Genomic DNA, 13590 nt, shown 5'->3' on the forward strand with positions numbered 1-13590 from the left:
AGGAAGCAGCAAGGATGCAGTGACGTTTATGTTTCCTGGTGTCAACCTGTATTATTTCAGTAGACATTGAAATGAGGATGCATCTTGCTGCCTTTCCAATGAAGCAAGTTTAATTCAGTAATAGGTGAAAAACCATCCCTACAAAGGTGTTAATCAGAGACTTGGCTTTGTGGACACTTTTCAGAGAGCAAATTTGTTAGCATAAACATAAAATCAGAAAATGAAGAGCTGTTTCGTCACTAAATTGGACTTTTCTGCCAGCATAATTTTTTTTCTCTGCAACCCACTGCTAAATTGTGCTTCCTAGCTGTTTTTTTATAAAATCACTTAATCAAATCTAACTCTGATTACATCAGAGAAGGCCAGGTACCCTACACCATAAGAGGGGGTTTGAATTTTTGACTTGTCTATTTAAAGATCACCAAAATCTGATTACAAGGTCAATTACATCCCTGGGTGGGATTGAACCACCAACCTTTTGGTTAATAGCCAAACATGCTAACCGATTGCGCCACATAGACACCTTGCAAAAGTAGATACTGACAAAGGCTAATAAGCATTTATCTAGAACGTTTCCTAGAAAAACTTTAAAAAGTCAATAATCTGGAGAATTTTTGTAAGAAACACATTGGTACTTTCCCATGATGAGTGAGTGCTTCAGGATCTCTTTCACTTACATGGGCTATTAACCAAAAGGTTGGTGGTTCAATCCCACCCAGGGATGTAATTGACCTTGTGATCAGATTTTGGTGATCTTTAAGTAGACAAGTCAAAATTTCAAACCCCCTCTTATGGTGTAGGGTACCTGGCCTTCTCTGACGTAATCAGAGTTAGATTTAATTAAGTGATTTTATAAAAAACAGCTAGGAAGCACAATTTAGCAGTGGGTTGCAGAGAAAAAAATAACATTTTAAACCTACCGGTAAATTTTTTTTCTCGTAGTCCGTAGAGGATGATGGGGACTCCGTAAGGACCATGGGGGATAGACGGGCTCCGCAGCAGACATGGGCACTTTAAGAAAGACTTTAGATCTGGGTGTGCACTGGCTCCTCCCTCTATGCCCCTCCTCCATACCTCAGTTAGAGAAACTGTGCCCAGAGGAGACGGACAGTACGAGGAAATGATTTTTGTTAATCCAAGGTCAAGATTCATACCAGCCACACCAATCACACCGTATAACTTGTGATATACAACCCAGTTAACAGTATGAAAACAACATAGCATCAGTCCAAGACCGATGAAAACTAACATATAACCCTTATGTAAGCAATAACTATATACAAGTCTTGCAGAAGTAGTCCGCACTTGGGACGGGCACCCAGCATCCTCTACGGACTACGAGAAAAAGATTTACCGGTAGGTTTAAAATCTTATTTTCTCTTACGTCCTAGAGGATGCTGGGGACTCCGTAAGGACCATGGGGATTATACCAAAGCTCCCAAACGGGCTCCTGCGGATGACTCTGCAGCACCGATTGAGCAAACAGGAGGTCCTCCTCAGCCAGGGTATCAAACTTATAGAACTTTGCAAAGGTGTTTGAACCCGACCAAGTAGCAGCTCGGCACAGCTGTAGTGCCGAGACCCCTCGGGCAGCTGCCCAAGAAGAGCCCACCTTCCTAGTGGAATGGGCCTTGACTGAATTAGGCAACGGCAATCCCGCCATAGAATGCGCCTGCTGAATCGTGTTACAGATCCAGAGAGCAATAGTCTGATTTGAAGCAGGGGTGCCAATCTTGTTGGCTGCATACAGGACAAACAGTGCTTCTGTTTTTCTGACTCTAGCCGTTCTGGCCACGTAAATTTTCAAAGCCCTGACCACATCAAGGGACTCGGAATCCTCCAAGTCACGCGTAGCCACAGGCACCACAATAGGTTGGTTCATATGAAAGGATGAGTCCACTTTTAGCAGGAATTGAGGACGGGTCTGCAATTCCGCTCTATCCATATGGAAAACCAGATAGGGGATTTTATGTGATAAAGCTGCTAATTCCGACACTCACCTAGCGGAAGCCAAGGCTAATAACATGACCACCTTCCAAGTGAGATATTTAAACTCCACCATTTTAAGTGGTTCAAACCATAACCTTAACACCACGTTAAGGTCCCAAGGGACCACCGGAGGTACAAAAGGAGGCTGAATATGCAGTACTCCCTTCACAAAAGTTTGTACTTACTTCAGGAAGAGAGGCCAATTCCTTTTGAAAGAAAATGGATAAGGCCAAAATCTGAACCTTAATAGAGCCTTATTTTAGGCCCAAATTCACTCCAGTTTGTAGGAAGTGAAGGAAGTGGCCCAGGTGGAATTCTTACGTATGAGCATTCCTGGCCTCACACAAAGAAACATATTTTCGCCATATACAGTGATAATGTTTAGATGTCACGTCCTTCCTAGCCTTTATTAGCGTAGGAATGACCTCATCTGGAATACCCTTTTCCGCTAGGATCCGGCGTTCAACCGCCATGCCGTCAAACGCAGCCGCGGTAAGTCTTGGAACAGACAGGGCCCCTGTTGCAACAGGTCCTGTCTTAGAGGAAGTGGCCACGGATCTTCTGTGAGCATTTCCTGCAGATCTGGATACCAGGTCCTTCGCGGCCAATCTGGAACAATGAGAATTGTTCTTACTCCTCTTTTTCTTACTATTATCAACACCTTGGGTATGAGAGGTAGAGGAGGAAATACATAGACCGACCGGAACACCCACGGTGTCACTAGGGCGTCTACAGCTACTGCCCGAGGGTCTCTTTACCTGGTGCAATACCTCTGTAGCTTTTTGTTGAGGCGGGACGCCATCATGTCTATCTGGAACAGTCCCCACCAACTTGCAATCTGTGCGAAGACTTCCTGATGGAGTCCCCACTCTCCTGGATGTAGGTCGTGTCTGCTGAGGAAGTCTGCATCCCAGTTGTCCACTCCCGGAATGAACACTGCTGACAGTGCGCTTTGATAAAGCTAAATATTTATCTTATTTAAAACCCTTTGTGAGGTCTAAGAACACTGTACGCTATTTGCGTATGGAGTACCGTAAGGGTACGCTCGTTGCGTAACAATCGCTTAGCCGTGGTCGAGACGCTCAAGCGTCACGTTCGCTCACGGCCAAGAGATCACAGGCAGGCACGCTATTGGCTGCTGACTAACGTAATGGTTCGCTATAGCGTAACGGACGCTGTATCGGGAGCGGGCTGCTCGAGCGATACAGACGCTCATGAGAATACGCTGTTGGTATCGGGCACACTTATAGGTGAGCGACTACCGTAATGCTACGCTATCAGCGTAGCGGACGCTCGAGACCACGAGGAGATCACGAGCGGCGCCGACGCTCACAATGTTAAACCTTTATGTCTAAACCACAAACAATGTAATTTGCTGTAAAACCTTAGTGTAGAGATAGGGTGTAAATGCAACACTGTATAACCTTATTAACTCAAAAGCTGTTCGAGCGTCACCGACGCTCTGAGAATACTTAACACTATAAGAAATACACAAATACCGTGCTTAGGGTCCAACGCCTAATATATATATTATGAATGTTATACTTGCAAAAGAATTAATACAATACAAGTCATACACTACAATATAACATAGACTAACTAACCAGGTAACTACACAGTAAATACAATACAAGTACGTTTAAGAGAAAATGAGAGAAAGAGAAGAGAGAGAGAGAAAGATATGGCCCATAATAACAAGAAAAGACAATATGATTACGGAGAAAACTTACGCACAAAGGAAACGATCGCATGCGCCTCTGGACATCCAGCTCCCGATTTTCAGCAATGATAACCGATGAAGAGTGAGTGCTGGATGTGATCGGCCTGTCTATTTATGCCCCACACACAATACAATTCAATGGTCCCTACAATCTCATTGTTCATTGGACACAGGAATTCGTCTTCGCATTATAACAAAAGGTCATAGGTTGATTCATACAGGTGGGCTGTGACTATTTCCAACAGCTCAGGTGGGAGGGAAACTGGGTTTCCCGCCGCATGGATAAGTAAGTGCAAATACAGTAAATGTTCATAAACTTCTTATGTCCATAACTATTCGCACGAGCGATTGATCCGCTTCAAACCAACACCGGAATATTGCTAATTAAATACTCTTCCGATGGATACTAAACACCACTGTATTACTCCTGTCTGACCCTTCGTATCAAACAATGAGGGATCTCTCTGTCCAGGAACATACTACATTAACTAAACTTTCAGAATCTATCAAAGGGACCATAATCTACAAAATGCATTATATGGTGAAAATATGTAACGAAAGAGTCGCCCGCTAGACGCACACAATCTCTACCGTAAATGTGCATACCGTGCGCCTGCGGGTGCCCGCAACAGCGAGTATGCGCACGCACGGGAGAGCGCACGCATGCGCAGCAGGGACACATATGAGGTGCAAATATGGCAGTGTGCATCGTGATATTTTTCTGACTTTGACAGTCCACCCTTTGGCAGTCAACAATAACTGCCACTTCCTAAAACATTTCAAAAAGAGAAAAATATATGTCAGGGGTTAATACATTTACATGGTTGGGTAGGGGAGGAGAGGAGAAGGTAGGAAAAGGGTATGACCTAGTGAGATAGCAGAAGCATGTGTGTATGAATCCATGTTTGGGGGGTCATGTATCATCGTGCCGTACGTGTTTTAAATCAAGCTTCGAGGTATTGCGAAGTATACATTTGAATTCCTTCTTATCCCGTGGTACGGGTCTGTGGATGGGCTGTCAAACTTTACCGAGCTTTTTTCGGATTTTGGTTGTAACAAAAATGGGGAGCACATTTTAGTTGATGATACATGAATGGGGGAATATGTGATTGCTGATATCTGTGCCTGTATTCCCTATACTATGTGTGTAATTACCTGAAGGTTGTAGAGATGAAGAAAATACATAATTACGGTAAATGCAGTGGTATTCTATGTCAGGTTAATGAACATTCGTCGATTGAGGTCTTGTTTGGTGTCTGTTGAATGCAGTCTTCTTTGTGCTTTTGCCCATAAGGTGCGAGCAAAAAGCTTTGTCAATGTCCATAGATTTACAAAAGTGTTGGGCTAGCGTAATTTTAAAATTTCTAGGGAAACTGGGGATCTATGGCATAGTTCATCAAAAATCTGTGTATAAGGTTGTCAAAACTTCTTCTTTAATCCATCTGTTGTCTGTATATCGGCTCATCAAATTCCTCGTCCAAGTGGGTCTTTTTACCTCAGAGGAAAACGGAAAAACAGGTGAAAGAAACGGACCGTAGAAATCGCATTACAATTCCCTCACTCCTTAAACTCATCACCCTGGTACTTCGTTTGCACTTCGTTAAAGCCTGACCGCATCTAAATATCAAGCCAATCGTTATGATAACACCTAAGATACATAGGAGAAACTTCCCTACATCCGTTATAACTCCTTGAGCCCATTCTCCTAAACCGGAGAACCAATTTCGCGGGTTCAACCATGACACCCAACTAGTCAGCTCATTACTCACAGCAGCAAGGGTGAGATTGTGTCTCCTGCGAAATTCCCACTTCAATTGGAGAATATCGTCCATCTTTTGGTCTATGACCTCGACCGGGTCCTCGGTACTATTCGTTATATATGTGCAGCATTTCACGCCGTACTGCGTTGCCAGTGTGACACAATATTCACCTGTTACTGCTGTGAGATAATTGAGAATCATTCTATGCTGAACTAGTTCTGTTTTATAAGCTTGAAGTTCTCTTCCAGTATACCTAAACGTGTCATCATACATTTCTGTGATATTGTCTAACAAATTTGCGAGCGCAGATATGTATTTATAATTCAACACTCCTCTGGCGGTGCGAGTGAGGTCTAACGCAAGTAGAAACTGAATCCCGGTGGATTCATGGATCATGTCAGAGGCCGGGTGCTCTGTTCTTTCTATCAGGTGCCGTTTAACTACGTGCTCGTAATGGGTGTGAGTATAAGGAGTTTGGGCAACACGGTGTATGTCTTTCATTTTGGCATGTGATACAGTCATTACCTCAGGCAATACTTTTCCAATATAACACAATCCTTCAGAGTTTGGGGCAAGCCACTTATACGCCTTCCTCCCGCATATGAAATATGCATCATCGGGGAGAACATATGGGACGGAGTAGGACATAACCATATTACACATTTTCCATGTGAAATCTCCTAACCCTAATTCTCCCATCTGTCTAGTACACGTATCAGCTTGTACGATATGTGCACAGTATCCTGGTGATACCTCTCCAACTCTCGTAATCCTACTTCCTAGGGTATACCTATACCGGAAAGATTTTCCTCTACTGGCTATGTGGCGTATAAGCTCTGTATCTGTCGGCATTCTATCTGCTCTATATGAAAAGGTCATGGTTTGGTTACTCCATGACACTTCCCAATTTCCCGGCTTCCGGGGATTGGAAATGTTAAAACATATGAGGGATCTATCCACATGATATTGGTGGAGCTTCAAACTAGGAGGACTGGAGATATTAAACCTCCTGTCCACCGGTCTCCCACCACTTAGCTCAAGTACCTCCCCTATCGTTAAAGGAAATGGTACTAGTCCTGATTTGCTATGACCTTGAGGTACTTGAGAGCATACCCAACAATCTGTTTGATTTAACACGCTACCCACTAAGGAGTGATAGTCACTCAAGGGATGCCGGTCCATGTGGATATTAAAACTGGATTGGCATTTCTTAATGCACCCATCCTCGACTACGTTGTCACAGAGCCTACAGATACAGTTTTCTTCAGCTAACAATCCTTCACAATTCCTTCTATTGTCAATGCTATCGGATCGTTTTCTGATACTCGCCTTTGCTTGTTGATTATGTTGTTCTCGGAAAACTACGCCTCCATCTCTGTCATCAGAACCCATTCCAGAACCTCTCTCGACCTCCATGGTACTCTCGCCGGAACAGACTGCTCTGGTCAACATCATGGTCAACAGGAAAATCCGGATCACAGTCTCTTGGGGCAAGTCCATCTTATAGGAGGAAACGAAGAAGAATGAGAAGGGGGGGAAAATAATTTGAGGGAGAGGGGATGGGAAGTTGGAGAAAAACAATAAAAGGGAACAGGGAATCGACAACTGCTTTTGATCTTGTGATTTTCAATGCTCAGGTGCCGCCTCAGTCCTCCTGGAACAGACACTCCAGTGATACAACGTCCTCTACCGTCTGTTCCTTATCACGGGACCTCTCTGGATCAGCAACCTTCTTACAATGGGACGAATGAACCCAAGTCTCTCTCTCGGCAACTTTCAATGCTGTAGTGCTAGTCAATAAGACTTGGTATGGTCCTTCCCATCTGTCAATAAGGCAACCTGAGCGTAGAAAATTTCGTATCATTACATACTCCCCAGGTTCAATGTCATGACAATTACTATCTGGTAAATCAGGAATCACCAACTTCAAATTATTATTTTGATTCCTTAGCTGTTTACTCATATTAACCAGGTACTTTACAGTCACTTCATTGTTACACTTCAAATCATCCTGAGGGTTAATCATAACATGCGGTTGTCGACCAAACAAGATTTCAAAAGGGGACAGATTAAGAGGGGACCTGGGAGTGGTTCTGATGCTGTACAGTACAATGGGTAAAGCTTCTTGCCATGTCAATCCTGTTTCTGCCATAACTTTGCTCAAATTATTTTTAATAGTGCTATTCACTCTTTCCACCTTCGCACTCGCCTGTGGACGGTATGGAGTGTGCAGCTTGCTATCAATTCCCATCAACTTACACATTCCTTGAAAGACATCACCTGTAAAATGGGTACCCCTATCACTTTCGATAATTCTAGGGATACCATATCTACATACAAATTCCTGCACAATTTTCTTAGCAGTAAACATAGCGGTATTTGTGGCCGCCGGGAATGCTTCAACCCAATTTGAGAACACATCTATACAAACAAGTACATATTTCAAATTTCGACAAGGGGGTAATTGAATGAAGTCAATCTGTATTGCCTGGAAAGGACCGCCTGCAGGTGGGATATGAGATGGTTCTGTTGGTATTGCCTTTCCGATATTCTTTCTCAAACAGGTAAGGCATGACATTGCTCTCTTACTTGCATGAGATGAAAATCCTGGGGCGCACCAATATGCTCTTACCAACTTGCACTTTCCTTCCTTGCCCAGATGAGTCAGCCCGTGAGCTGCCTCAGCTAAACATGGAAGATATGCTCTGGGGGCCACCGGTTTACCTTGTCCATCCGTCCAGAGTCCTGAGGACTCCTGGCCATATCCCTTCGCCTTCCAGACTGCCTTTTCCTGTGTGGAACACAAATTTTGCATTTCACACAACTTCTGTGTGTTGATGGTATTAAATACCATCAGTTGTGTGGTGTCTGTCTGTCTGGGGGTACCAGCTGCTAACTTAGCTGCTTCGTCTGCTCGGCTGTTACCAAGTGATACTGGGTCCTGGCTATATGTGTGTGCTTTACACTTGATAACAGCCACTCTGTCGGGTTCCTGTATCGCTGTTAGAAGCCTTTTGATGTGAGCTGCATGCGCTACCGGTGTACCAGCTGCCGTCATGAAATTTCTGAGGCGCCATAGGGCTCCGAAATCATGGACTACCCCGAATGCGTATCTAGAGTCGGTGTAGATATTGGCTGATTTGCCCTTAGCCAATTCACATGCTCTGGTTAGGGCGACCAGTTCAGCAACCTGGGCTGAGTGAGGTGGGCCTAGCGGTTCCGCTTCTATGGTGCCTTGGTCATCTACGACTGCGTATCCAGTACACAAGTCTCCCGAGTCTGACTGTCTGTGACAACTACCGTCCATGTAGAAAGTTAGATCTACATTTTTCAGCGGGTTGTCACTGATGTCAGGCCTTGCGGTAAAATTTTGGGTCAAATATTCCATACAATCATGTGTGTCCTCCTGTGTGTTAAATTCTCCTTCCCCACCACTCTCATCCTCCACCCTTTGTGCCTGTCCAGGCACACCTGGGAGATATGTTGCAGGATTTAATGCACTGCATCTCCTTATGGTGATGTTTACGGGGGCCATTAGTGCCAATTCCCATCTTGTAAACCGCGCTGATGAGACGTGCCTGGTTTGGGCAGAATTTAGCAAGGCTGACACTGCATGTGGTGTATGAATTGTGAGGTTGTGACCTAGCACTACATCTTCGCTTTTCGTTACTAGCAATGCTATCGCAGCGACGCTTCGCAAGCATGTGGGGAGGGATCGCGCTACCGTGTCTAGCTGAGCGCTGTAGTATGCTACTGGCCTGCTGGCATCACCGTGCTTTTGGGTTAAGACGCCTGCCGCGCAACCAGCACTTTCTGTTCCGTACAGCTCAAAGGGTTTCCCATAGTCTGGCATACCTAATGCTGGTGCCTGCGTTAGGCACTGTTTAAGTCTCTCAAATGCCATCTCGGACTCGTCTGTATGCGAAATCCGATCAGGTTTGTTTGAGGAGACCATCTCCTGCAGAGGTAACGCTAGAATGGAAAACCCTGGGATCCAGTTACGGCAATACCCACACATTCCTAAAAATGTTCTGATCTGTTGCTGGGTTTTTGGCAGAGTCATGTCTCTAATTGCTTGAATTCTATCAGTGGTCAGGTGTCTCAGTCCTTGTGTTAGACAGTGTCCCAAATATTTTACCTTAGTTTGGCATAATTGCAACTTGTCTTTGGAAACCTTGTGTCCTGTGTCTGAAAGATGAAACAGGAGCTGTTTCGTATCCTTCAGGGATGCTTCCAATGAATCAGAACACAGTAGTAGATCATCCACGTACTGTATTAATACTGATCCACTCTCTGGTTGGAAAGAGTGTAAACAATCATGCAAAGCCTGGGAAAATATACTTGGACTGTCTATGAAACCTTGTGGTAATCGAGTCCATGTGTATTGGACTCCTCTGTATGTGAATGCAAACAAATATTGGCTGTCAGGGTGCAGAGGTACCGAAAAGAAAGCGGAGCAGAGGTCAATAACAGTGAAAAATTTCGCAGTGGGAGGGATTTGCATAAGGATGACAGCTGGATTTGGCACTACGGGGAACTGACTCTCAACTATTTTGTTGATCCCCCTTAGATCCTGCACTAGCCGGTAACCCCTCCCCCCACTCTTTTTCACAGGGAAGATGGGACTATTGGCAGTGCTGGACGTTCTTACCAGAATACCCTGTTGTAGCAAGCGCTCTATTACGGGATACACTCCTAACTCCACCTCTGGCTTCAGAGGGTACTGTGGGATTTTTGGAGCTATCCTACCATCTTTTACTTGTACAACTACTGGAGCTACGTTTGCCATTAATCCAGTGTCCTGTCCATCTTTAGTCCAAAGTGACTCTGGTATCTGGGATGTCATTTCTTCTACTTGGGATGGAGTCCTATTTGTCATAATGGTATGTGACATTAATTTTGATGGGGAGTCTAACATGTCTCGCACTTCCTGAGCGTGATTCTCAGGTATGTCCAAGAATACACCTTCAGGAGTACAATAAATGACGCACCCCATTTTACACAATAAGTCTCTTCCCAGGAGATTAGTCGGTGCCGATGCAGCCAGCAAAAAGGAATGCTTGATATGTAAAGGCCCTACTGTAATCTCGGCTGGTTTGCTAACAGGGTAATGCTGGACTACTCCCGTTACCCCTATGGCTGGAATTGTCTTACCAGTGGTTCTCATGCCCACTGTCGAATTTATCACTGATTTGGCCGCCCCTGTGTCTACAAGAAAGTTTAATGATTTACCAGCTACATTGATTGCAATTTAAGGTTCACTCCCAAGGCTTGCAATCAATTTTACTGGCTGCAGATTACAGGTATGGCCACACCCCTATTGGGTATGGTGACCTCCCTGAATCCCGCTGGCAGCAACTACTTGTGAAGGGGTTAAATGGGAACTGCCAGGAGTTTGCCAGTCTCTGTTCGGGGGGTATCTTTTTGTTTCTCCTGCATGTGGCTCATAACTCCGTCTCTGCGGACCTTGCTCCCAATGTCGTGTGTCGTGTCGTTGTCTAGGGGGTTGGTAAGATCTTTGCGAATTTTTCGCTCTACAGTCTCGTGCTATGTGTCCCTGTTTATGACAAAAATAACATGTTACCACATTTGACTTACCCACAGGGTTTGGTGATATAAACACAGGCTGTTTTGTGGTCAGGGCCTGTATACTTACTGACATTAACTTATCACCTTGCGACTCCCTGTGTCTGGTGATATTCCGGTCGTGATCAATAGCAGCCTCTCTCAAAGTAGCCACTGACAGACCTCGCCAACATGGTTGCGTGGTCTGTACCCTTGTCTTTAATGCTTCTTTTAAACCATCCATTAGCACAGATACTGCTACTTCTTGATGGTTTGCATTGGTCCTAATGTCCTCTATGCCAGTGTACTTTGCCATTTCTAATAATGCCCGGTGAAAATAATCAGCAGCTGTTTCTGTCTCTTTTTGTTTAATGGAAAAAATTCTATTCCATTTGGCTACAGCTGGGAAATACTCCTTTAACTGTAAATGTATTCTTTTTACGTTATCTTTGTTGTACACATCTGTAAGAGGTACATCCAGATCCAATCCACAGTCAGCTAAAAATTGAGCTGAGTCGACATTGGAGGGTAAACATGCCCTCAGCAATATCTGCCAGTCTTTGTTATTGGGCTCTAAAGTGTTTCCTAGGTCTCTGATGTATTTTTGGCTAGCAACTAAGTCTTTTCTGGGGTCAGGGAATTCAGACACTATGGTCCTTAATTCCATTCTGGAAAATGGGCTATACATGGCAATGTTCCTGATAGGAGTGACTCCTGATGTGTCAGTTTTCCCATTTGGAACAGCTATTACCCTAACAGGATTAAGTCTACTAACATCATTCTGTGTAGATTCTACAGCCTGTGGTGAAATGGTTTCAGCATAGTGTAAGGTGCCGTACTTACCCGTTGATACGACCTCACCTGTCCCTCCGCTAGGGGGCTTTGTTACTAATCTTATGGGCTGGGCCGTGCCTACTGTCGTTTCTGATATAGTGGCTGCTAGAGAGAGCGCCGATATTGTTGCCGATTCGTCCTCTTGATCACACTCCTGGGGAAAGTTCAAAACAGGGTACAACTTGCACGGGTTAATACTTGCATTGGTTAACTTATTAACATTATCCTTAACATTTATACAGTTGCTAAGTGCCTGTTTGTTACCCCCTGATGCGTCATTCTCCGCAACCAATTTCTCTCCTGATATGTATGGTGGCGGCGGGGCCATGGCTATCAGTTTCCTGATAGGGCCAGATCCCGCCGCCAGAGCCAATCCTCTCTGTATTTCACCCTCCTGTTGCCATAGCTGCAAATAATCATAATGTTGGATTCGTCTCTTTGTTGATTTAATGAGACATATCCTCCTCCTTAAATTCATTAACACTTCTGGGCTGAAGCTACCTACTCTTGGGAATTTCTCCCCGTCATGTACTGTCATTCTCTCCCATTCATCACATAAAATTTCTGTATGTAAACCATATTTTTCACACATTACATACCTTGCCGACCCGACTTGTCGGTTTACTGAATCAACCCGAACCGAGGTTGATCGCCCCCTTCCTGAACAGCTGGCCCCCATAATTTGCAGGTGTTGCTTGCTCTACCTCTGACCTTTATCTCAGGGTCTTCAGCGAACCCTTACAAAAAACCAAAATATTAAAAGATAGGTTGACGGTGAAGTTTACCGAGCACCTCACTCACTCGTCCACGCCGACCAATACGCCCACACACTGATATAGTGCTGGCGTACTCGACCCAGGGCCCCTATGAACCTCTATTTACTGGAACATGCGAGAGATATCCGAAGAACACTTACTCTTTCCAGTAACTATTGGTTGTTGGACAATTCCTGAGTGACCAGCGAACTTCCCTTCAGAAAATAAAAAATTACACAAATCACGTCAGAATATACAAATAGTTTTATGACCGGGTTTGTACACAAATGGTACTGGTCAGACTAACTTAATGCACACAATTACGTGCGGTACAATCGTTCAGCACATAAGCAACTAATCTTATGTACGGAGCGACCAGTGGAATCGACATTCAGCAGCTGCGAATTCCTTCAGCCTGAGCTTTTTATGGCCTATATGGGTGTCGCACCAACCCTTCTTGGTGTTGTGCCTTGTCTCTATAGCGGACTTCCTTGTCTGCTGTACTTGGACCTCCTGGTCTGTTATGCGACCTCCTGGTCTGACCTCCTGGTCTGTTACAGTATGACCTCCTGGTCTGCTACACTCTAATGCTCAAATTTTATGTTTAACCAGAGATGCCTCCCTAGCCACCACGTATGTCACTTACACGTATGTACTTCACGAGAACTCGATGATTTCTGTGGTTCAATCCCCAAAATTGTAAAAACAAACACTCACTCACCACATACACACTTTTGTTTCTATTTCTATTTCTGCGCAGAAATTTTTCTTTAGACCAGATGTGTTGTAAATTTGGAGAAGGATCTGTTAATTTAAATTTCGGATTTAAAATAGATTTGCGCTATTTATCGCCTGTTGTGCTATTTATCGCTTGTTGCGCTATTTATCGCCTGTTGCGCTATTTATCGCTTATTGCGCTATTTATCGCTTATTGTGCTATTTAAAAATCAACACTATCGTGTGATTT

Source organism: Pseudophryne corroboree, unplaced genomic scaffold (genome assembly GCF_028390025.1).
Source record: "Pseudophryne corroboree isolate aPseCor3 unplaced genomic scaffold, aPseCor3.hap2 scaffold_334, whole genome shotgun sequence".
In the NCBI taxonomy this organism is placed as follows: Eukaryota; Metazoa; Chordata; class Amphibia; order Anura; family Myobatrachidae; genus Pseudophryne; species Pseudophryne corroboree.